Raw genomic sequence first — 26,183 nt, forward strand, 5'->3', positions numbered from 1 at the left:
GCTGGGAGTGTGGAGGCCAGGCTGGCCAAGGCTCCAGGGTCCAGAGACCCCCCAGCAGCAGGCTGGGCAGGACTAGGATCCCTGTGTGTGGGTGCCTGATTCACACTCCCTCAAAATCATGCACCAGGGGCTATGCTTCCCCCCCCCCGGCTCTCCCCATGCTACCAGAGGCTCTGAGGGATATTGTTGGGCTTTCCCAGGGAAAGCGGAGGAACAACAACATTGTTTACCACTGAATCAGAACAGAGATCAGTCAGGCTTTCTGCGGATTGACGTTTGTTCTGATTCAGCAGCAAACAGCGGGTTTTCCTGGGGAAAGCAGTAAGACAAGAGGGAAAACCCTCTTGGACCCATGCCTAGGAATCACAGGGCAAATGGAAGAAAACACGAGACAAACTGAAGTATGGGTGAGCCCTAGGTGCACCACACTGGCTTTACATTTGAGGCATTCGCTAGAAATGTTTTAAAGCAAGTTAAATGATCTTGAATATGCTCTCAAGGGCAACGGCTTACAACTCCCAGGTGAATCTAGCATAGGGAGCCATGTGTGCCTCTTCTAGCTTCTAGTTTAGCAATAGCAGCAGCAGCAGCCACCTGAGGCAAAGAACAATGCTGTCAACTCTCTGGATAGGAAAAAAAATGGGATCTGAATCCAGCCACAAACATACACAAAACTGCAGGTGTTTCACCACCTTGGGAACACTGATTGGAGAGGTGTGATAAGGTGATCAGCGACTCTCGATGCTGCGCAACTAGCAAGGAAACGTGCAGCTCATTCAAGTGTTACTTCATATTCAAATTGAATCAGTGGGTATCTTCAAGGCAGGCTACACTTCCAGTCAAGGCAGCTAGATTAAACTGTTCCTCCTGTTATACAACAGTCAGGAGTCCAAAGGAGGTCGCAAGACACACCAGAAAGGAGGAAAATGCAATTTTGCAGCAGGTACCTCTCATCTATTCGTCAACATAACATAAAATTGGCTTCTTTTCTATGAAAGGATAATGAGGACAGGTTGATCTGTAATCTGAGATATACAGGAACATGCTGTACCCCGGCGCTGCCAACGCTGACTTCACAAACATTGCGGGGAAAAGGAAAAACTAATTAAGGCAACCGTGTGTTTTGGCCTGAGCAGTCATAAACAAGTAATGACAGCGGGCCTGTTTCGCATTCTGACAACCTCTGTACTTGAAGAAGTGACCTTAAGCATTTTAATTGCTTCGAGTTTCCAGCCCCCAGGTAAATAAGAGCTCTGACATCTCCTCTTGGTAAAAGAGAAAGGGAGACTTAATTAAATCCATATTGCTCAAGTATACCCAAATGGACAGAAGCTTTGCATGATCCCTCAATATTGTTTAGAACGATGCAAGCCGGTGGATAAGTAGCCACATGCTCTACAGAGTGAACTTACAGATCTGCATGAGCAGGGATTGGTTTATTCATGCCGGTGTTACAGATCACACCATTCATTAATAAAATGAATGTGGAAGCAAAGCTCTATCTGTGTAGTGGAACAGCTGCATACCATCAGCTGCATACTAGTGATGTAGTTTGCAATCTAAAAAGAAGTTATGCTGTACTTATTGAGTCTTATGGTCACAGAAGCCCCTCCAAGTGCCCCTATTTTCCAGGTACATCCATGATTTAGAGAAGCCATCCCGGTTTCTCATTTGATCCTGGAATGTCCCGCTTTTCCTTAGGATGTCCCTATTTTAATAGGAGAAATGTTGGAGGGTATGAAGTTATCCAACCCATGAGCCATCTGAATATAATCCTGTATAGGGAAGTTTTTTAAAAAATGTTTTTATGTATGTTGGAAGCTGCCCAGAGTGCGAAGACAGGAGTGCCTGGCGTGCTCTGGTCCTTGGGGTCACGAAGAGTCGGACACGACTAAACAACAACAACAACAAAGCTGGGGCAACTCGGTCAGATGGGCAGGATAGAAATAGTAAAATTATCATTATGGGATGGGACGTCCCCATTTTAACTGGAGAAATGTTGAAGGGTATATCACAGGCCTGTATCAGTAATTTCCTGCAATTTGACCCCAGGGTGCTTTAAAAATCCCTTCTTCCATCACACCAGAGGTGTGTACATCAGGGGCAAGAGCCTGTCCATTTAAAGGAGTGGTGGATTTAGAATCAAGGCTCTAACCTTGTACCCAGGAGATGCCCTATTCAAAAGCTCATGCAATCAGCACTCCAGAGAGCTGCCTATATACTAACAATATTGATTTCTAAAGAGGCCCTTACTGCTCAGTGATAAAATACGTAGTTTACTGAGACAGTTGTGTGGCACCTTGTACATCTCCTTCCAACAACTCTTGCCAAACATATTGCTCTGCTTTCCTTTGGACCACATCAGCCTGGGGCGGGGGGTGTGTGTGTCTTGTCATCTCAGCAGCCCAGGACCTCCCTGCACACTGCTCAGGTGGAGTGATTCAGCTCAAATGCTTACACACTCATCTGAACTTAAAAAGAAATATCAAGTTTATTTAAGAGTGGAGAGCCTAGGCTCTATTCAAGTACATTGTTGTTGTTGTTTAGTCGTCTTAGTCGTGCTCGACTCTCCGTGACCCCATGAGCCAGAGCGTGCCTTGGAAACTCTCACTTTCTTCTCAGAGCTTCTCCTTTTTTATGTCCATGGAGTTTTCTTGGCAAAATACTGGAGTGGTTTGCCAGTTCCTTCTCCAGGTGGATCACATTTAGTCTAAACTCTCGGCTATGACCTGTCCGTCTTGGGTGGCCCTGCACGGCATTGCTCATAGCTTCTTGGAGTTATTCAAGACACTTCGCCACAACAAGGCTGTGATCCATGAAGGGGATTCAAATACATAGAATTATAGAAACATAGAGTTCTGTTTAAAAATCTCCAAGGAAGGAGGATCCACTACCTCTTACAGGAGTCTGTTCCACTGTTGAACAGCTCTTAGTTTCAGAACAACTTGCTGAGACCAGGCCAGGCCAGTAGGTGCAATCCTGCACCTTTGTGCATGTTAATTTTGGTGTCGATGAACACAATGAGGGATAAAATATCACTCTTCCAGATCAGCCCTGACTGGTGTGCTTTGACCAATGTTCTTTTACCACATGTTATATCTCTGTGATAACCTTCTTTCCCCCTTATGTCATATAATGCATTGGTAGATGACGTGAAGAATTTAAGAGCGGGTACGAGGGAGGCGTTTAGGTCAGGTAGATTCACATTTTGCCTTTACCTCTGCAGTTGCACGTATACCACCTTGGCAATAAATCCCATTGAATCTATAAGCATTTCTTTCTAAATACAGTGGTGCCTCGCAAGTCGAAATTAATTCATTCCGCGAGTTTTTCTGTCTAGCGAAGTTTTCGTCTTGCGAAGCACGGTGTCGGAAAAGTTTTTGAAAAGCTTCAAAAATCACCAAAAACCTCAAAAAAGGCTACCGCACCGTGTTCTATGAGTTGCTCCTCGAAGTCAAGTCGCAACTGTATTAAGGGTGTTAAGAAAAAGGAAACAAACTTGCAAAAAATGCAAGACGTTTTCGTCTTGCGAAGCAAGCCCATAGGGAAATTTGTCTTGCGAAGCAGCTCAAAAACCGCAAAACCCTTTCGTCTAGCGAGTTTTTCGTCTTGCGAGGCATTCGTCTTGCGGGGCACCACTGTATCCATGCATTGGATCAGGACGCTACTGGCCTTCCTGATTTCATAGCTTTGTATACTGTTGCTTTCAGGGTTGGGCTGTTCTCCAGCCTGCCTTCTTGCAAGCAGTAAAATATGAATTTATGAGATGCTGCAGTTTTATCTAATCTCAGTGTAGAAAATTGCTAATTACACAACGATTTCCATTCCCCTTTTTAAATCATTAGGCCTTACCCATTTCCACACACACCCTTAGCTAAGGAGGAAGCAATTAGAAGGAAGTGTACTGGTTACAGCTTTTAACAAGGACGCAGCTAACTCGATTTTGTTTCATTATTGCTCTCCTGATTCCATTAAAATAATTTTAGTTATAGGGAAAGTCTGGGAAGTTGTGCGCAGTTCTGAAAGCCAAAGAAATAAATATCTGCTGATAAAAGCAGCAATCTCTGAGCTCTGTGGACATTCTGGAGTTACTTGGACTTAGGGGTGTATAAGCCTTTTCAGAGGACACATATAGATGTAACACTGAACTTGAGTGGCTGATGAAGACATTCCTGATTCTGTTCTCATGCTCATTCTGTTTTGTTGTTTGTTGACCCATTTGTAATGCTTTATGTGTCTTGGAGTAGGGTTTAATTGACTGCCAGTTGCTCCTTTAATAGAGTTGCCACCCAAATCTCCCCTAGTGCAGCATTCAAATTAGAGCTTTTGTCCTTATGACATTTTCATAACAGCGGTTCCTTTTTCAGAAGAGTTTCACACATTGCAGTTGAGCTTGTACTTAGTCAGTGTGAACGGTGACGGATACTCCAGAAAACCTGATAGCAATCAAAGGAAAAAGCAGACTTCCTGTAAACACATTTCACGATCAGCACCACATTTGCAGGAGATTAATATTACCAAGAAAGAAGAAAATAGCACTTTGGCCCAATTAAAGATGAACTTCAAAGCCAAGTAATATGTGCATTATTGACTGGTTACATAATGAGAATGTGCCACACAGGAGCCTCAATTTAACCAAAGGTTGTGCAAAGGCAAAAGAATCCTCATACTGAAAATGTTGACTTACGTTTTTAAGTTCAAAGCTTGACAATATTAAGTACACATGCAGCGTGCTCTCAATAATTGAGAATTAAGTCCCACTAAATTCAAGAAAGTGCTCTCCAGTGATTGTGCTCAGAAAGGTGGCCTTACTTGAAGCTTAATTGCATGCAGATAACACAACTGCATATGACTTAATTGCATACAGAGGTGAAAGACAATTTTTTGAATTAAATTGGGACCACAACATTTTTTCTTTCCTGTGCTAGAAAAAAAGACTGCTTAGGAGTTTTCAAATGAGTTAGTCTCCCCACACACCCTTGAACTGGAATTCTGTTTGGCACTTATTAGTCATCTTGGAATCGACCAATTTTTTCATTAAATTTAAAAGCATGTTTACTGGTTAAAAGTCAACAACAGGAAGAAATGTGTCTTATTCTTTTAAACACACAAAAGTAAAGCTCTACTAATAAAGAGCTCTTACATCTGCTGCTTCCATTATCCTGATTAACTATCATTAAATCCGTAACAGCAGTGAACAAGCTGCTGTTTTAAAAAGGGCATTATTTCTATTCTGGTAGAAAAAGAGTAATGAGTGGTGGGAACACCACTTGAATCCAAGAATAAGAAATATGGCATTTTAAAACACATGTTAAAATACATGTTAGTGTTTTGGGAGAGGGGGGGAATGGCAAAACTGAATGTTCTTTATTACTAAATACCATGTTTATTTACCTGGGAATAAATTACAATGAAGTCAGTGGAACTGAGGAGGCAAAGCGTGTTCTCCTTCATAGAGAGCACATGTTGCGGTGGGCTCTGAACAGGCCACCCCTCTGTTGCTGGGCAGGTTAGTATGGATGACCATCCGCAGTGATTGGGCGGTTGGGTTACTGGGCAAATTTTGGTGTTGCCATTTAGGGGGACGGACCAAAGGTTATAAAATCAAGTCATGCAGCACTGACTGGGCTCTTTGATCAATCTAGGGCTATTGTGTTGACCTTGCTATGCCTGTCATGGGGTCTTCTGCTTTTGGGGCAGGGGCCTGGTAGGGATTTTGTCCATTTGGATGATTGGCTGGTGCCATTGGTTTAGCCTACTGCGTAGCAAATATCACAACTTGTAAGGTTGCAGTTAGGCATTGGTTAAAAAATTGGTTGGTGGAGCTGTAAGTGCCTGTCCCTCCAATGCTGCTGTGGAAAGGGAATTCCATTAAAGGAATCCAGGGGCTTGCCATTCTTTCATCTGTACCCCTGAATGGGGCTTAGGGCCATGCAAGCCCCCGGGAGCATGCGGGGGGGGGAGGGATGAGGGTCTGGTGCCCGGCTCCATGCTCTCCCCAATATTCTTTTCCCTTACTGGCTTTCGCTGGAATCCGGAAGTCAGTTGTCTCCCCAGGCAGGGGGGACAGATAGTCATAACCAATGTCTAAGCAACCACTCACATTTATGTATTTTAATAAAGTTGTGGCCAAAATTATGCCAAAAACCTTAAACAAAAATTATGTGTGAACTGTGAATTATTTAGGGGTGCCTTGGGGGACCTCGACACACAATGGAGCCATGCTGAAGCCTCAAAATCCATATTCCAGAGTAGTTTACCATAAGGTGCCCCAGCAAATGAACAATCATAGAATTATAAAATCGGAAGGGACCTTGAGAAACCATCAAACCCTTGCAATGCAGAACTATGCAGCTGTCCCATTCAGCGATCGAACCTGCAACCGATGTAGTTTCCAGTTCAAGTCCCAGCTGATAGTTGCACAACCTCACCAGTTCATTTATCTAGCTTGGCATTCCCTCCATCTGATATTTAAGATGATATCGGACAGGGATCATATATTCAATGCAATCATTCAGCAAAGACACGTTGGAAATTGTCATGAGTTATTGGGTGAGTGTGAACTGGTTTGAGTGATTTATTACCTAAACAAGAAAGTTTCATTTTTGGACTCTTGCCACACAAGTACACTAGCTCATATGTGGGGTGTTGTTTTTTTTAATAAAAATAGCCAACAATGCCTTCTTTCGTTAAAACAAAGAAAATATAAAGAGGAGAGTTCATATTTCTTTGCTTGGTCTAGAATAGGAAGCATGGTTAATTGTAATGCTTGATTCAAATATGAGAAGTATCTTGCAATCATCCCATTTATATTTTGTCTTTGATTCTAAGGAGGGTGGTGAGTTGGAGATCATGTAGGCTGGGATGAGGGAGGGTTTGTACACTCATTGGGGAGAACTTGGAGGGATCAGTGTGACGACGTTAGATTTGGCTCAAAGTAGCTTGGAATAGGTCATCAATTTCCCATTTTTTCCCCCAGTTCAAGATGTTCACAGGTTTTATCGGTCTGCATTTTTAAGCAAACCGATCAGATCTGCAGTGCCCAGACTATTACATGAATCACTAAGACATTTACGCTTCAGCTTTCACACTTCTGTAAATTTCTCAATACAGTTCTCGCTCAAAGAAAAAGAAAATGCATATGAAGATGTATGTATTTTAGGATAAATACATACAAAAATGTCTTATGGTAAATGTTGCTTGAAACTTGCAGTTGTGGGGGAAATGTACAAAAATGCACAGTTGTATGCTATATGCTAAATATGCTTGCTATCTATCATCTATCTATCTATCTATCTATCTATCTATCTATCTATCTATCTGATTGATGTGGAAATAGGAGAGAATGGACTTATGAATGAATGTCATGGACCAGTATGAACCACTCATTCAGCTTTACTCATACGCTATAATCAATACAAGCTGTATTTTACTCTTGCTGGAGCCTATGTTTTATTCACTTTCATCCTTCTAGATTATAGCACTGGTTTTCAAACATCCCATCCTTAATCAGCCCTTTTCAAATTCATGTCTCTGTGTGCCCTGCTTGTTGCAAAGAATTCTGGGCTCTGGAGAGCATGTGCAATTCACATGTGACACTGAACAGGCTTAGGATGTCTCCAGCACTCCTATATTGCAGTAGATCAGTAGCAGTAAAGGGAGACAACCATCGTATCTTCCATCACTTTTTGCTTTTTGCACTGAGGAACACCTGGTGAGCTGCTGAGGAAGCCCAATGTTCTTAGAGATATATTTTGAAAGCTACTCAATTATACTTCCATGATGCACTGTTAATGTAATGTCTTGTGTACCCTCCAACATTTCTCCAATGAAAATAGGAATCTCATATTCCATCATCATCATTATTATTATTATTATTATTATTATTATTATTATTATTATTATACCCCATTAATCTGACTAGGTTGCCCCAGCTACTCTGGGTGGCTTTCAACATAAAAAAATAAACATTAAAAAAATTGTAGTTACTTATCTCCTTGGCTCAGGGGGAGTCACAAAATTCCCAGCATTTCTCCAATGAAAAGAGGAACATCCTAAGGAGAAGTGGGACATTTTGGGAGCAAATCAGAAACGGCTTCTGTAAATCTGGGACTGTCCCTGGAAAATAGGGACACTTGGAGGGTCTGGATTTTGGGGGTTTATCTGCCACTTTATACAAGTTATCCTTGCAGACATTCCAGTAGCAGCCCAACAACCGGAAGTGACTTCCATTTGGCCATGAGGCCATCATCTAACACCACTCTCAAACTCTGGCCTAACTAAGAAAACTGATGTGTTTCTAATATGATGGCAGTTCTCTAACACCTTCATTTGATGGGCCAGCAAGAGGATTTCCCCCCATCAAGCAGTTTCCAAAGCTTAAATTCTACTTAAATGAAAACTATAGCAAACTTTCCTGGTTAATGAGATTCTGTGTTAATCCCCCATGCTGCAAATCAAATATTTAAAGCCTTTCACAGCTAATGGATCATATAGTGCTTTCTGATTAACACCAACAAGCTAGTTTTAATACAGTGAAGCAATCAACAGTCTTAACAATTCTGCTTTCTTAATGCCTTTCCCAGTTTACCAGTGGAGGGGACGCAATCTAGATAATAAATGCTTTATTTGTATGCAAACAAATTAATCTCAAATGATAAGGGAGAATTTCCCATTTTTTTGCTAGGTGGCAAGCATTTTGACATTAAATGTTGATTACTCATTCCCTAACATAAATATCAGGACTAAAGTTTACTAATGCAAATATTGAAGGCACTGGTATGTGGCAATTATTAGACCTCTGATATAAATAAATTTTATTTATTAGCAGCATATTTTGCCTAAGTAGATGGAGAACAAATTGCTGCAATATATACATTAATGGTTCATTTGCCATTTTTCTGTTCTAGACTATCAAAATGCCTTTCTTTCCCTTTCCACAATTTCCTAAAATACTGCTCTCTATTTATTTTGAAACATAGTTTTCATTAAAACTCATACTTGGTATGAAGCCATATTTGTGACAAGAGCACTATAAACATGAAAATGAAGTGTAGGGAATAAACACTTACCCCAAGTAGGGATGGGGTAGAAATTTGATTGAGTTTGCATTTAAAGATAAATTCAGACTTTCCAAAACAATATGCAAATTGAAACACAGTCATCCTTCAAAATGCACACTTACCCAAATTTTTCAATTCAGTTCTCCAGCCAAGGTAATGTGTACAAACCTGTTTACATGAGAGTGAAGTGTGCCTATAAATGCATATATTACTGAAAATAGCATACAATCTTGTATTACATTTGGGGGGGGGAGCTTTGAGAAAATGTGTGTATTGGGCATACTTGCATATAAGAATGTGTATAGGCGGAGAGAAATTTGCACAAAAATGCCGATAAGTTTTCCTGAGAACCTAAAATGAAATTGGAAAGTGATGTGGAAATGTGGAGACCTGGACAAAATGAAACTGAAATTGGCATGCCCATCCATTCCCTACTCTCAAATCTCACTCTGCACCAGGAAAAGAAGGCAGTTTCTTCCACATGCGGTGGACTTGTGACATAGTGAAAACATATTGGGAAAATATATATAACAAATTAAAGAAGATTTTTAAATATACGTTTTTGAAAAAACCAGAGTCATTCCTGTTGGGAATGGTGGGAGAAGACATTGACAAGAATGACCAGAAACTGTTCTTATGCTCAACAACGGCGGTGAGGTTATTGCTGGCTCATGGAAACAGCAAAAATTGCCTACAATAGAAGAATGGCAGTACAAGGTTATGGAGTACTCAGAAACAGCCAAATTAACAGCAAAAATTCAACATCAGGGGGATGAAACATATCAAAAAGAATGGGGAAAATTTATTTTATATATAGAGAAGATGGTGTGAAATAGGGAAACCAGTAGAATTAAAATAATATCTCATAAAGGGAAAATACAAGAAATTTACTGGATAATAATATCAAAATGAATTAAAAATGTATATTAGGATTATTATTGAACAATATTTGTAAATGAATATAGACAGACAGCAAATTTGTATATATAAAAAGATTTATTTGTTTATGGACATTTAATGGAAAAAATGAAGAAGAATAATCTTGTGGAAAATGGACCAAGACAATGCAAAAAGTCAAAGAGGACACAAAAAAGCCAGAAGAAGGAAGGAGGGAAGTCAGCTCGGGAGAGCAAGAACAAATGTGAAATATAATGTATGTGTATGTACAGTATGTAACTAAAAATTCAATAAAGATCATCTGGGGGGGGGGAGAGAGAAAAGAATAGAAGGATCCTACATGGGCTGTCTTTTGTAATGGTGTAGAGAAGGGGGAAAGTTGAAAAACATCACCCAGAAATAAATTTATCACAGCAACTCAGCTTTATATATATATATTTGCTTTACAGAAGTTCCATTCCCAGTTTTGATACTGAGTGATGATGGCGGTGACAGTAAAGTAGAGGTGTGAGAGGGACAATCACATTTGTTACATTTTGGACACACCGTGAACCTCTTGTTTACTTGAATTGCAGAAACAACCATCATCTCCGGAAGGAGGTCAGTCAGCTCCACATAGGTTTCATTTAGGCTGGTGGTTCTTTCTTAGACAGGACCATGAGAAAATGTTCATGCACAAATTAGACTAGGCAAGCTGCAACTTGAGAGACCGGCCACATTTCATAGAGTGAAAAGGCAAGTCAAGCAACATAAGTTCACACGCTCATTGTACCCTGGGGCATACAAACTATGGTTGGCATAATGAGTCCAGTGTCAGAGGAGTGGTACAGAATATTTTGTGTGATGTATTGGGAATGTCAATGCAGATATGCTTGGTATGAATAAAGTTGGAAGGTAAAAACTTGAGAATTACGAGGTATGCTTTTTCGTTCTGCCACCGACGAGCCAAAAGTCTCCTGCTCCCGAATTCTTAGGTCTGTTTATACAATATTTACAATGATCACTTAGGGAAATAATTTTAAATCAGTAGTAAATTGGTTTGCTTAAAGCTGTGCTCAGGCCAATATTAAAAACTGAGAATTGGCATCAGTGCTAAGGAACTGAGTTAGCAATCCTATACTGATTTATTTATTTATTTGGTACAGTTCTTTCTATTCTACCTTTAAGGATACAAATCCTTCCAAGGTGGGTTAGAAATTAAATTAAAATACACACGCCTTCAGGATCCTTTCCCCAAGCAAATTCCATTAATCTGTGAAAGGTGTGGGTTGCTTGTAAAATAGCCCCTCTTCTTATCTGCTGACTGTGATCTGGCTGTGATCTTCGACCTGTCTTGGGATCCTCAGGAGGGACCAGGCTTTTCTGTATTGGGCACCTCCATGCCCACTGGTCATTGCTGTGGTTACCCATGGAATCTATTATTGTAGGAGAGCTATTATGCCACCAGTGCTTGCCTGGTCCTCCGATAATCAGAATGTGAAGCAAACCTGCTCATGTAGTTGGTGGCCAAGACCTAACCCTTTGCTTCCATTATGTGAGAAAGGCAACTTCCAAACCAAGATATCCAAGGGTAGCTTTGCTCCCTGCATGAGTGAGTTCATTTGAGTACCTATCATGACGGCCGCACAAATGTTTTTCTTTCCCTCAGAAACTTGAGCTTCAACTAAGTTATTGACTCACATCAAAGACCTGTCAACCTTCAGGGCCTGATTGTTCTATACTTTGAGGATGGCAAACCAAAAATGCATCTTTCAAGTTGATTGATTGATTGTATTTGTATTATGACTGTCCCACAGACTTATGATTAAAAAAAAGATGTGCAAGAATAAATGAAACTAGCTTTCACCAAGGTATGGATCTGAATTTCTCAAATCAAAGGATCTCTCTTTTAAGGTACAAAAGACATTGGCTTAGGCTGCGGGAGTGACTTAGGTGAGGGAGCGGGGAATCTGGAGATAGCACAACCACCATATGCTCCTGGGTATTTCAGTCAAGGGACGTGGGTGGTGCTGTGGTCTAAAGCACTGAGCCTCTTGGGCTTGCCGATCAGAAGGTCGGCGGTTCGAATCCCCACGATGGGGTGAGCTCCTGTTGCTCGGTCCCTGCTCCTGCCAACCTAGCAGTTTGAAAGCATGTCAAAGTGCAAGTAGATAAATAGGTACCACTCCAATGGGAAGGTAAACGGTGTTTCTGTGCTCTGCTCTGGTTTCACCAGGTCATTCTTTCAATAATTCATTTGCAGTTTATGAAGCATTTCTGTATCCTTCTGCTGTGCTAAAGAAGAATTCCACGAAACAGTGGGCATATCCGGAATCACTGTTCACTACGTCTGTTTGCGGACCACTTCAGCAGCGTCGGCTGTCATAAAACAAAGCTTTACGGCTTGTTTTCACCAGATAAGAATCTGACCCGTTGCTTCTTTCAGAGACTTGCATAGTCCACAAAGACTTTCAGAGACTTATAAGACTTATGTTTATTTGGTTCTGTTTTCAAGAGAATCCATCAAGAGTGCATATTTTGTGACTTTCAGAGATTTATAAGATTTCTGTTTATTTGGTTTTGCAGAGAGTGCATGTTTCATATATTTCATACTGTTCAATGTTCTGTATATATTATATAAAGAGTTTATATTGACATCACACTGTTGTACTTGGCCATAGTGTTGCCTTGGATATTACAGTGGTACCTCGGGTTACATACACTTCAGGTTACATACGCTTCAGGTTACAGACTCCACTAACCCAGAAATAGTACCTCGGGTTAAGAACTTTGCTTCAGGAAAGAACAGAAACCATGCTCCGGCGGCACGGCAGCAGCGGAAGGCCCCATTAGCTAAAGTGGTGCTTCAGGTTAAGAACAGTTTCAGGTTAAGAACAGACCTCCATAACGAATTAAGTACTTAACCCGAGGTACCACTGTACTGATAATTGTTTGCAACACAGGGGTTTAATTGTTTGGTTACTGGTTTCACCAGAAGCAGCTTAGTCATGCTGGCCACATGACACAGAAAAACTGTCTGCTGACAAACGTCGGCTCCCTCGGCCAGTAAAGTGAGAAGAGCGCCGCAACCCCAGAGTTGTTCGCGACTGGACTTAACTGTCAGGGGTCCTTTACCTTTACATTTTCATCTCAGTCATATGCTAGGGATGTTGCCTACACAGCTGCCATTCATTTTGATGTGACTTGTGAGTGAGAGCTTCCCTGTGTGCCTCTGAGCACACTCCAAAGCAAACCCATTAGGCATTAAAATCCACAAGAAGTCATTTGTAGGCTTTATGTTGACATGGAAACCAGAAGCAGTCTCTACTGGTGAGGATGACAGAAGGGGTCAGAATTGCAGGCAAGCACTTTCAGGGAGGCAAGGACAGAACTGAAGCCACAAGACAAACATAAGTCATGCCCCTTCTGGTTCAAACTGAGCATGAGAGATGTCAAAGAACTGGAACCAGGTGATAGAGTTCTCCCACTTGCTTTGGAGAAGGCCATAGCTCACCTGTTTTACACGCAGGAAACCTCAGCTTCAACCCACAGGGTTGGCAAAGACTCCTGTCTTAAACCCTGGATAATCATTTGCGTGGACAGGCGGAGTCCCCAGATCCTGCACGGTCCCCCCGTCATGTGAATAACGACTCAAGACAACGTGCTATGGGATTAAATTGGCCACAACTTTATTAAATTTCAAATGTGGGTAGACCTTGGCTCAGGCATTGGGCGTTCTCCCTCCCCAGTCCCCAGCCGGGGACCTAGGGAGCTTCAGGGTTATCCAGTGTGTGTGTGGGGGGGTGGGCCGGCTCTGGAGAACATATGTTCAAGCAGAGATGGCCGCCCCCGTAACGCCGCCGCCGCAGGAGGGAGCAATGACGACCTTTCGGTGTACGGCCAAAGCCTCCCTTCAGAAAACCCCTTTAATGGGGAACCCTGGTATCGCCGCCGCAAGAGGAAGATGGACAAAAGGATTCCGCCCAAGGCCTGATACCGCCCAAGTTGTGACGTTTTGCTACGGGAAAGGCGAAACCTGCCAATGCAGGGAAATTCCTTTCCGGCCCTTTAACAGCGACCTTAACGTAGCAGCGCCCGCATACCTGTGAAGAAAAGTTAACCTGCAAAACCTGTGAAGAAAAGTTAACCTGCAAAATAAGACCTTAACTGAGGGTGGGTAGGGTGGGAGAAGCTCTGGAGCCAAGTGAGGATTCCTAGGTAAGATCCTCCCTCTATTGTGTGGGCAGGTAATCCCTCCCCTACCTGGCCTGGTCTCCTTGGCAACGCTTCCCCCAGGTGGGATTGGACAACTGACTGAGGTAGGCGGAGACCTCCAGGTATCCCACCTGAGGGAAGGCAAAGCCAAGCCTATGCTGTTGGAGCCGCTCCAGATCTAGGGCTGCGTGCGTCCACGCAAAGGGCGCCCCCCATTTTAAGCGGGGAGCGGTCATTCCTGTCAGAAGATAGATAATACTGACCTAGATAAACCAATGGTCTCACTTTGTATCAGGCAGCTTACTATATTTATTTATCTCATATGCTTTCACCACCGGTAAGCTTAGTCCCCCTGGTCTGAGGTGGACTAATGCTTAAGTCATCCATGGTTTGTGGGGAACGAAGGAAATTATGAGGAGACTTCGTTAAACTCCACAAGGAAAATGGCTTACTCCTTTGGTGGGCACATTCTTCCTCCTGTGTCCAGATATAATAAAAATGGGTTAATTTGCAAACAACTGATTTATAGTAGTTCTGGAAGGCAGCACTGCTGCTTTATCACTACATTTGTTAGGGATGTTGAAGAATGCTGGGTATTTTATGACTAAGAATAGTTGATCAGCTTGTACTGTGCCATACTGACATTTGAATTTTTTTCATTAGTCCCAGCAGGAGATTCAGAGTTTTATGCTTCCTGTCTTCTAAAGCAGCAATGTAGGAATAAAAATGAACATGTGTATTTTTTTTATCAAGTAAAGAAGATTGTAGGGTTTAGACTTGATTAAATAAAACCTCAGTAATAGGATGTTCCCTACAGCAGAATGATAGTGGCTGTTTGAGAGTGCATTTACTTTTAAGAAAGTATGTGCAGTGACAAGGTAAACACGACATTTCCCCCCTTCCTTAAAAGACTCTGAGCTATTTACTTCCCAATGTTAGTTACAAAGTGACAGAAATTATCAGAGTTCTGTGAGGTAATGGTTTGAGTTGGCTGCAAGGTTTTCAGAGCTGCTGTGTTATTAACTTCTTATTTATTGACCCAGGGGTGGGAATATACTTGAATGTTGTTCTCTCTGGAACAAATAGTGCATACTTGGCTTCACACTGGACAGTCTACCACAGGGATGTCCAACAGGTTGATCACGATCTACTGGTAGATTCCTGGGAGGTTTTGGTAGATCGCAGTTGATCGCTGGGTCCCTTTCCTTAGTGTTGGTAAAATAGAATCCAGCCCTGCCCCCTAATCCTGCCCTCCATTTTTGCACAATCTGCAGAATGGAAGGTGGAGTGTATTCAGTGAGGCTGTTTGTTTGTTTCTTCAGCAATCTGTGAGTGACTCTTCCCCTTTCTCCCTCCCAAGAGCTTAACCTTGATCTCCCCAAAAATGGGGCTTTCCTCCTTTCTTCCCCCTTAAAAAAGCTCAGCAACTTTGCCCTGAGCCCCCCAAAAGGGGGTAGATCACTGCCAGTTTTTAATTCTGTGAGCAGATCACAGTCTCTTGGGAGTTGGCCATACCTGGTCTACCACACTTCATGGGCACAAACAAGTCACACTCAACACAATGGGTTGCTGATGTGGTGAAGGTGATATTGTGGCTGCAATCCATTCAATGAAGCTCTAACAAAAATATGCAAAAATGCAGTGGAATAAACAACACAGAATTTACTGTCACAAGCTATGGTTATGACCACTAGCTTAAAACATTGTTGGAATCTTAAGTGTCATCAGCCCCAGACAGCATGGCCAATGTTCAAAAATAATATGACCAATGAAACCGAATGAACTACCCATGAATTAGGTATATCTATGGAGGATCATTCCACCAACAGCTATAACAAATAAATATAATCTCCATGTTTAAAGGCAGCATATCTCTAATAACCGCTGCTGGGTATTTCAGTTAACAAGATGGAGAAGGGGGCTGTTGTCTTCATTCCCCAAGAGCTTCCAAAAGGCATTTGATAGGTTGCTGTTGTGCTGGCTTAGACAGATCTTTGGTCAGGTTGAAGAAGGATCTTCTTATGTATTTTTGATAAAATATATAATTGGCTATACAATCAATCAACAAATACTTTATTGCAGTCCAAAGACCCACAAAACAATTTCAAAACTAGATACAGTTAAAATGACAAGACAGATTGAAGAAACCACAGCAGTCATTTTGTTTTATCTAGGGCATAATGATCTTTGTTTCTTATAACCTCCAAAAGAAACTTTGCCACGGCCAGCGTAATATCATCTGACCTGTCTTCCAAAAGATATTTAATATGGGAGGCTTCAGATTTTCCCGGCAGATTTGCCAATAAGGGTTTGATCAGTTGATCCCTTGCTTGCTCATATTGCCCACAATGCAGTAGGATATGCTTCACACAATCGACGTCCTGGGAACAGAAATTGGCTATACAGATACACATCTGCACTACATAATGCATTCCAGGGTGTTTAATGGGGTCAGGTAAGTATCAGCTTTACGCATGTACATTATGTACATTATCTTCTTTGTATCCATAAGTTGTAGCCATACCAGAGAACCCATAATATTTATCAAAGAGTTGGTTCAAACCTGCCTGTCCTATAACTTAAAACAGTCAGGATATTAAAGATGTGGCTTCTGTGTGTAAAGGGCCACAGTGGTCACAGACCACTCTACAGATGAAGTATGACATCATGCACAACAAAATCAAGTGATACACATGCATAAGTAAAGCAGTTCAGAGACAAAGTGCCCCTGTGCTGATGGGAGAATTAGCTTATCAGGTGACTTGTTTGCCAAGCATCCCAGACTAAAAAGCTGGAAGTTGGCAGTCAGCCATCATTACAAATTCAGTTTGATGCAGTTAAATTGAGCGTGAAGATGAGTGCTTCATCAGCTTGGGATGACACCCCCTTTCCCCTATTGCAGGCATAGGCAAACTTTGGCCCTCCAGATGTTTTGGCCTACAACTCCCATGATCCCTAGTTCAGTGTTTCCCAACCGGTGTTCCGCGGCACACTAGTGTGCCGTGAGACACCGGCTGGTGTGCCGTGGGAGGGAGGCGGGCGAGTCGGGCGGCGAGAGGCGGCGGCGGCGAGGATCCGCGTCGAGCCGGGGGCGGCTCCGCGGTGGTGGTGCCGAGCGGCGGGGCAGCGCGCGCAAAAGGGAGGAGCGCGAGACAGCAGAGGAGGAGGAGGCCGGCATGTCCGGGCAGCAGCAGCAACAGCAGCAGCAGCAACTCCCGGCGACGGCTCCTCCTCCGCCCGCTATCGCCGCCACCACCACAACAGCCGCCGCCGCCTCAGCTGCCGCCGTCCCTCAGTCCCTCGCTCTGCTGCCTCCTCCCACCCCGGCAAGGGGAAGGGAAAAAACGTTCACTTTTCTGTGTCCCTCCCGGCATGACGCTGCGCGCTGACGTCATGGGGCGGGGCTTTAATGGTGGTGTGCCGCGAGATTTTTTTCCGGTAAACAGGTGTGCCGTTGCCCAAAAACGTTTGGGAAACACTGCCCTAGTTAACAGGACCAGTGGTCAGGGATGACCAAAACATCTGGAGGGCTGAAGTTTGCCTATGCCTGCCCTATTGTCTTAAAAACTGGTCCTTCTCACTTATCCATGCATTCCATCCAACACAATTGGCCTACTGATCTTAATGAGCATAGTTGAAAGCAAGTGACCAAGTTCAAAGTAAGGACTTGTCTAGACATGCTATGGTGACCTTTGATTAAGGATTTTTATAAATAAAAGTCAGTACATTGGCACTGACTTGATGGGATAAATGATACTTGAATAAGAGTTTTTCTCCTGCACCTGTACAGCTTTGATTGTATACAGAAGATACACCACTTTACACAATCATTTGACACTTTCTGTTTCTCTCATACATAGAGGGTGAGAGACCAACTCTAGTTGTGATAGTGGTCTGTTTTAAATTGTTTTGATGGTGCATTATACATTGCTGTAAATCCCACTGGGACCTTCTAGCAAAGGGTGGGTAACAACAATTTTCTGCCATGCTTACACAAAGCTACCTGTGTGTTTCTCCCAATGGGCGAACAGTGGTTTAAGTGGTGGTGGTGGGTAGATACAGAGCAGAGAGAAAGTGTTAAAATATTATTTTATTGCATTGTAAGTTCTCTAGTCAATTTAGCAGTCCCATGTGGCTGCTTGGACATTTAACACACACACACACACACCAAGAAGATCCTGATCAAAGAACCACATCATTTCTAGTTAGGCCCATAGTATGGTAAGGTTCCTCTCCCCCCACAGTCCTCTATAGAACAAGGGGACTAAGACTGGCTTTGGGGGCTATGAGAAAGCTTTACAAGAAGAACAAATGAGCCAAGTTAACACTGAGATCGCTCAGTTGATAGAGCATGGGACTCTAATCTCAGGGTTGTGAGTTCAAGCCCCATTGTAGCCTTATTAGACTTTACCGATTGGTGGTCTCTGCGTTGCTCCCGGACGGGAGGAAAGAACTCAAATGACACCGAGGGTTGGTTCAGAGAAAGAGTTCTTTATTTCTGCTCTCCGGAGCAGCAGAAAGGCACTTGTGTGGTCAGTCCACAGCAAGTCCAAAGAAATGAGAAATTTCATGCAGTATATATATCCTCCAGGCACCCTCTCCCCCTTCCCCAGGAATCCAGCCACGTCAGCTTGTATACACAGGTTGACATCACAGATGTTCCTGCTCTGGTACTCTTAACCATAAAAGGGTTTTCCTTCCTGTACTTCTGACCATAAAAGGGTATTCCTGTTCCTATACTCTTATCTTGGAGCAAGAGGTCACCAACTCCAAGAACACACTCTGGCGCTGTTCCCAGACTAGGTCTGTGCATCAGAGTGTGGTTAGGTAAGACCCAGACATGTCAACCCTACTCCACTGGAACAGCCAAGGTCATCCAATGCCGTGACTGATAAAGGAGAGAGCTTTGTTTATACAGCTGTGTTCATGTTATGCATTTGCTCAACAGCTCAAGTTAGTGCATTTTAGAAATGCTCTCTTGGAGAAAGAAAAAAAGGTGGGTTTTGGGTCTTGTTTCAAACTGACAGCACAGAAACCCATTCCTTCACCATGTTGGGTGAAATATTTGGTTGGACTAGAACCAGATGATCCTTGTGATCACTTCCGACTCTACAATTCTGTGCTTCTGAGAACTTTCCTCTTTTTATACTGCCTGTGAAATGAGCAAAAGGAAAACCTTTGCATCTCTTTTTCTGGCGTTGGACTTTGAAGCAGCACCAAAAGTATGACAATTGGAAGTATAACTCTTTTATGCTTCCCCTCCCTTCTATCCAAGTTGCATTCGACTAAGTCCTATGCACATTAGATTATGTGAAATCAAAGGATCTAACTAACTTAAAAAATGATTGCTACAGTGCCACTTTTTTTACATGCCTAGAAGTTCCAACTTGTACATGAGAAGCCTTCAGCATTGCATGAGATTTATATTATTTCATAGTTCTGTGTGCTATTGCAGGCATCTACTTCCATGTCATCTTTTTTTGCCAATATAATGTATCTGGAAAAGACTGGAAGTTAAGCAGCTACCAGGAAATCCTTGAAAATGGCAAACTGCCTTTCATGCATATTTAAATACAAGTAATATTACACCCGGATTTTTCACTTGCATTAGCTTCTCTCCATTCAGAATCAGACTTCATACTGAATAGTGTGACACAGAAAATAGATATAATAACCATTATAGCAAAACAAGTTATCTTTTTGTTAGTCCCCCCCCTTTACAAAAAGTCTTGCAATTAAGCCTCATAAGCATATTATTTTGGACATGATATTAGTAAGAATAGCATGTGGTATTAATTCTGACATCATCTGAAGATTCAAGATTGCAAAAGGGTTTGTCTGAAACGCTCATCAATTAAATATACAGAGTTTAAAGCATCTTTCAAAGAGTCTATCAATCCAGATTCCCAGCCCCTCTCCAGACCATTCTTTTCTCCAGCACTTACTGCAAAATGCCCCTTGAGGGACATTAGATGTTGCACTAGAATATTAGCTGACAACCAGCCTGAAAAGTGGAGGACATGATTCTTGATCAGCAGAAAGGCCAATGATTTATTTCTTTTGATTAGACTGAAATCCCCATTTATCTTCAAGGACAAGGAAAGCAAATCAGAGGCTTCTGGGAAACGGAAGACTTAAAATCTTCAATAGTTGCAAATTGGGCGGCTCACCAATTGATCACTATATCAGTGCTGCAAGAGATCAGTAGATAGATCCAGGTTAACCATTTTGCTGTCAAAATTCCTTGGAGCATCTTACTGTCCAGAGGCAGCTGCTGGGAATCGCAGGTGGGAATAAGGTTTGGCTTATGGACCTTTCCTATAGGCGTGTGAAAACAGAGTGCTGGACTGGATGTGTTTTGGACCTGTTCCAGCTTGGACGTTCTTATGTTTATATAAAGAAATATGGCTTTCCTTCATCTCCAACTGTTAATCAACGCCAAAAATATTTTGGACCAATTTGAATACAATGACAAAAATTAAGCATGGAGTAATGGATAATTTCACTTATTTTTAAATTGATTTTGTCACCTTCTCATCTTGAAAGATGTGCATTAGGTGTCAATATGCAGAATGCTTACCCTCTGAACACTTGGAATGAAGCAGAACAGAGACCCACTTTTGAGCACATGAAGGCATTTCTACCACGAGCAATTATGAAGTGTCTCTAAAGCAGATTAACAGCCCTAGCACTCATAATGCAACTAGCAAGGTCCAATCTGTTAGTGGATGACTGCAGCTCAGAAAGAAGAGGAAAAACCAGACTAAGATTATGATGAAGGTGAAAATGGGAAGATGAGGCCTTGTGTGAATAAATATAATAAGGCAAGGGTAAAGATAAATGACCCCTGCCTGGATGGTTAAGTCCAGTCAAAGGTGACTATGGGGTTGCAGTGCTCATCTCGCTTTCAGGCCAAGGGAGCCTATGTTTGTCCACAGACAGCTTTCTGGGTCATGTGGCCAGCATGACTAAACCGCTTCTGGCACAACAGGACACTGTGACCAAAACCAGAGTGCATGGAGACGCCGTTTACTTTCCTGCCCCAGCAATACCTATTTATCTACTTGCACTGGCATGCTTTCAAACTGCTAGGTTGGCAGGAGCTGGGACAGAGCAACAGGAGCTCACTCATTCGCTCAGATTCGAACCGCCGAGTTTTCCAATCGGCAAGCCCAAGAGGCTCAGTGGTTTAGACCACAGTGCCATCCATATGCCGCATATATTATGTGTATGTAAAGAGAGCAATCGGAGTGGATCTATTATTTATTTATTCTTGGCTATGTATTTTACCAACAATTGATAGTAACCCACTCTGGGATTAACTTGCATAAGGATAGAAATGTTTTCACTAAATAAATATTACAAAAAGCAAATGGAAGAATTTAGCTTTTATTCCACTGTTCAGTTGGAACACATGAAAGAACACTGAGCTATTTCTGGGCAAGTAGAAGAGAGAGACTCAATCCCCAGTTCACCTTTTGTTAAAATTCTTGCAGCTTCAATGAAGCACCGTGAGGAAAAGTTGTATAATGATGCGCAGTGATCCTGCAGTTACCTTGCTTCTTTTGGCTGAGGATATAGGGAAATCATAAAGTGCATTTAACTAAAACATAGTGAACGTTTGAAGCATTTTCAAGTCCAATAGTCCAAAATATGAGCTATATTCAATTGGTTGTCAGTAGGAAATTATGAGTCATCCAACGTTTGGGAAGAAGAAGAAGAAGAGTTTGGATTTGATATCCTGCCTTTCACTCCCCTTCAGGAGTCTCAAAATGGCTAACATTCTCCTTTCCCTTCCTCCCCCACAACAAACACTCTGTGAGGTGTGTGGGGCTGAGAGACTTCACAGAAGTGTGACAGGCCCAAAGTCACCCAGCAGCTGCATGTGGAGGAGCGGAGACATGAACCCGGTTTCCCAGATTACATGACTACCACTCTTAACCACTACACCACACTGGCTCTCAAAAATGATCCCCAAAATGATCTGTGTGCCTTCAGGAAGCAGAATCCAATGATGCCCCCTTCATGGGCGAGACTGTGAATTGTTGGGAGTCACTTCTAACAACAACAACAACAACAACATATTATTTATACCCTGCCCAACTCTGGGCAGCTTCCAACAGAATATTAAAATACAATAGACCATCAAACCTTAAAAGCTTCCCTAAACAGGGCTGCCTTCAGATGCCTTCTAATGTCTGGTAATTGTTTTTCTCTTTGACATCTGGTGGGAGCGCGTTCCACAGGGCGGGTGCCATATACCAAGAAGGCCCTCTGCCTGGTTCCCTATAACTTGGCTTCTCGCAGTGTGGGAACCGCCACAAGGCCCTCAGAGCTGGATCTCAGTGTCCGGGCAGAATGATGGGCGTGGAGATGCTTCTTCAGGTATACTGGACCGAGGCCGTTTAGGGCTTTAAGGGTCAGCACCAACACTTTGAATTGTGCCCGGAAATGTACTGGGAGCCAATGAAGGTCTTTCAAGACTAGTGTTATGTATTATGTGTTATACAGACCGTCAAACATTAAAAGCTTCCCTAAAGAGGACTGCCTTCAGATGTCTTCTAAAATGTATGTAATTCTTTATCTCCTTGACATCCGATGGGAGGGCATTCCACAGGGCGGGTGCCACTGCCAAGAAGGCCCTCTGCCTGGTTCCCTGCAACCTCACTTCTCACAATGTAAGTATATTTGTCAAAACCATTTTTGTTGATGAGTTTCATTATATGTATTTTTCCAAAAATATCTTCATTATTAAGGGAGCCAAAAACACAGAGACTGAACCAGTTTGTTTTTTGTTTGTTTGTTTAAAAATGATCATAGCACTTGCTATAGGTCAATGCAGAATGAGAATATTTCAGATTCATTCTGGAACATCAATAATCAAACATGATTAACAGTTATTTTGGAAGACAAAAACCCTATTCAGGTACTTGGATGAACATCTAGAACGTATGGAACCACCCCATGATAGAGACAGCCTAGCTTCTGTAGTATATGCACTGGTAATGCTCTGGTAACCTCTAGGTAAGATTACTGCAATGCATTATACATGGGGCTGCCCCCGAAGATGTTTCAGAAACTTCAGCTGGTGAAGAAATCAGCAGCCAGATCGCACAGTTGCACAATACACCAATCCAGGTCCAACGGTACGGGCTGCCAATTTCTTTCCAGGCATAAAATCAAAGTGCTGGTTTTGACCTATAAAGTCCTAAACAGCTTAGGACCACAATACCTCAAGGACTGTTGTTGTTATTATTTAGCCGTTTAGTCGTGTCCAACTCTTCGTGACCCCATGGACCAGAGCACGCCAGGCACTCCTGTCCTCCACTGCCTCCCACAGTTTGGTCAAACTCATGCTGGTAGCTTCGAGAACACTGTCCAACCATCTGGTCCTCTGTTGTCCCCTTCTCCTTGTGCCCTCCATCTTTCCCAACAACAGGGTCTTTTCCAGGGGGTCTTCTCTGCTCATGAGGTGGCCAAAGCATTGGAGCCTCAGCTTCAGGATCTGTCCTTCCAGTGAGCACTCAAGGCTGATTTCCTTAAGAATGGATCGGTTTGATCTCCTTGCAGTCCATGGGTCTCTCAAGAGTCTCCTCCAGCACCATAATTCAAAAGCATCAATTCTTCAGCGATCAGCCTTCTTTATGGTCCAGCTCTCACTTCCATACATAACTAACCTCAAGGACTACCCCTCCACATATGAACTGATGCAGACCCTACAATAATAATCCAAGGCCCTTCTTTCTTTGCCCCATCTACAAGAGTTCCAGAAAGTGGCAACACAAGAACAGGCCTTTACTGTGGTGGCCTCATTTGTGGAATGCTCTCCCCAAGAAGGCTTGTCTTAAACCTTCATTGCATATCTTTAGTCACCAGACAAAATAATTTCTGCATAATCAGGCCTTTTAAAAGTGTTTGTGAAAAGGGGGTTATTGGTTTGTTATTGGTCTTTTTTTGTTATTTTATGGATTTTTTTGTTTTCATTTTTATGAACTGCCCTGTGATCATCAGATGAAGGGTGGTATACAAATTCAATAACTAATAAATATAAATAAATAAGACTTTTTTGGTCATCTGACACCACATGAAAAGGCAGAAAGAAATGGTAAAACAAAATCCCTATCATTTAACTTAAAATTTACCCTATTTTTACAGTAGAGACCTGAAATTCCTTAACATGTTATTTTATTTTTTAGCAGTTTGTCTTCAAAATTATGGGATCCAATCTTGGTTTTATTAAGACCTCCCCCCCCCCTTTTCTCTAAAATGAAGGATAATGGAAAGAATAGAGTCAGAGTAATGTGAAGCAAACTTTTCAAAGAACTCGGGGGCAGCAAATGAAATACTTTAAAAATGCAATTCTAAGAAATAATCTGACTACTTTCCAGGAGAAATAGCAATTCGAATTACTTTTCTTAGCAATCTCGCCACTCCTGTCTTGATTGGAAGTCATACTATGGTTGTCATGGTAGCCCGCATGGGAACAGCTTTACTGTGCCAAGGAAAAGGTAATCAGTAATCAATTACCTTGAAGTAATCAGTATTACATACCTCTTAACGTATTATTTTTCAGATCCAGTAATCAGCAGTGCAATATAGTTGCTTCTTCAAACTACTTTGATAACCTTATCCACCGGGTTTATTCCTTTGTGTTTCTGCTAAGAAGCCTATCTGATTTCTGAAACAATTAGGTAGCTAAATAATCTAAGGCTGCAGTAGTCTTCTTTTGGCATGGATGTCCCATGTGACCCAGAGCACAGAAGATTGTGACTCTCAGACTGCAGCAAAGAGGCTCATGGATAGGGTTGCCTGGTCTCCTAGGCCAACGGCGCAATCTATACATGTCTATTCCAAAGTATATTCCATTAATTTCAACGGTGATACCCAGGAACTGGTACAGGATTGCAAACTCAAGCTCTGGGACTCAAGAGAGCTAATATCTGACAGCTAACAATATTGGCTATTTTTTATTATTTCTTTACTTTTTACAAAGAAGTCTCAAAGTGACTTCCAAAAATATGTATAAAATAAGAAATGGCTTATGCAGATGTTTAACATATTAAAAATGCCATAAAATAAATTTAAAAAATACAGACCACAGAAATGTCAAAAGTGTTAATCCACAAATACAATCCAAAGCCCTTCTCCATTCGCCTCCTCTGAAAAGAACTCTTTGGATGATATTTAGATTCCTATGAGGAGAAGCATTTAGATTCCTATGAGAATTATTCAGGGTTTCAGTAGTACCCTGAAGCCAGCCACCTGCTCCTCCTGGGAAGTGTAACCCAGAACAGGTTGAATGACACATGTCCCACACATGTCTGTGAATTAGGGACAGAGCTGGTAGGATGGAGCAAAATGTAATGGAGACAAGAGGTGTCCACATGTAGGTCAGGGGACAGAAGCTGACTGTGACTGGTGACTCGGAATGGAGTCTGATGAAGCTGAAGGTACAAAGAGATCCTGTCAGGGACTGGACATCGGAGGAGGAATGGTGGAGACCGCCTCCCTCTTCCCCTGAACCTCCCCGAGAAGAGGAGGACAGTATAGATTTAGAACAGTGGTTTGCAGAAGGTCATGGTTCAGAGGCTGCAGAGGGGAGAAGCTGGGAAATATTGGGAGAGGAGCAGGAGGAAGAAGAACAAGCACCAGAGGAGAGAGAGACAGCTGACAGACTCAGTATCCTTGGAAAGCATTCCAAATCCAACCCCCTCCTAGGACCTGGCGTGCATTGAGGGCAGAAGAACAGAAAGCTCAGAGGCAGAAAGCACAGATCAGCCAATGCAGGGATGACATATAATAGGAGAGATGGAGAGGTTGGGACTTCACTCAGAGCAACACCATTGTCCAATAGGTGACATCCTATATCCCTCTCTGTGAATACTGAATAAAATACCTTGGTAAGAGCTTCTTGCTTTTCCAATTACAGGCAGCCTGCCATGAGGTAGAGGGGTCAGATTTCCTGAAGTCTGGCAGATCCTGAGCCAAGCAAAAGACCTCAAAACAATTAGCCCTATCCCCTTGGTGCTG

General features: G+C 42.4%; 2 long non-coding RNA genes across 2 annotated transcripts in view; one reads left to right on the forward strand and one right to left on the reverse strand.

Moving 5' to 3' along the window:
* The window catches only part of LOC309540969, a 409,726-nt gene that overhangs the window by 118,006 nt on the left and 265,537 nt on the right, over positions 1–26,183 (forward strand). The gene's annotated exons all lie outside the window — the stretch shown is intronic.
* The window catches only part of LOC309540966, a 99,634-nt gene continuing 95,040 nt past the window's right edge, over positions 21,590–26,183 (reverse strand). Inside the window, exons 3-4 of the long non-coding RNA XR_014223586.1 lie at positions 24,564–24,645; positions 21,590–21,722 (exon numbers count right to left, since the gene is read on the reverse strand). This is a non-coding gene — a long non-coding RNA (uncharacterized lncRNA). The remainder of the gene's footprint in view (positions 21,723–24,563; positions 24,646–26,183) is intronic.

The sequence above is a fragment of the Podarcis vaucheri genome (assembly GCF_965113315.1).
Source record: "Podarcis vaucheri genome assembly, chromosome: 9".
NCBI lineage: Eukaryota > Metazoa > Chordata > Lepidosauria > Squamata > Lacertidae > Podarcis > Podarcis vaucheri.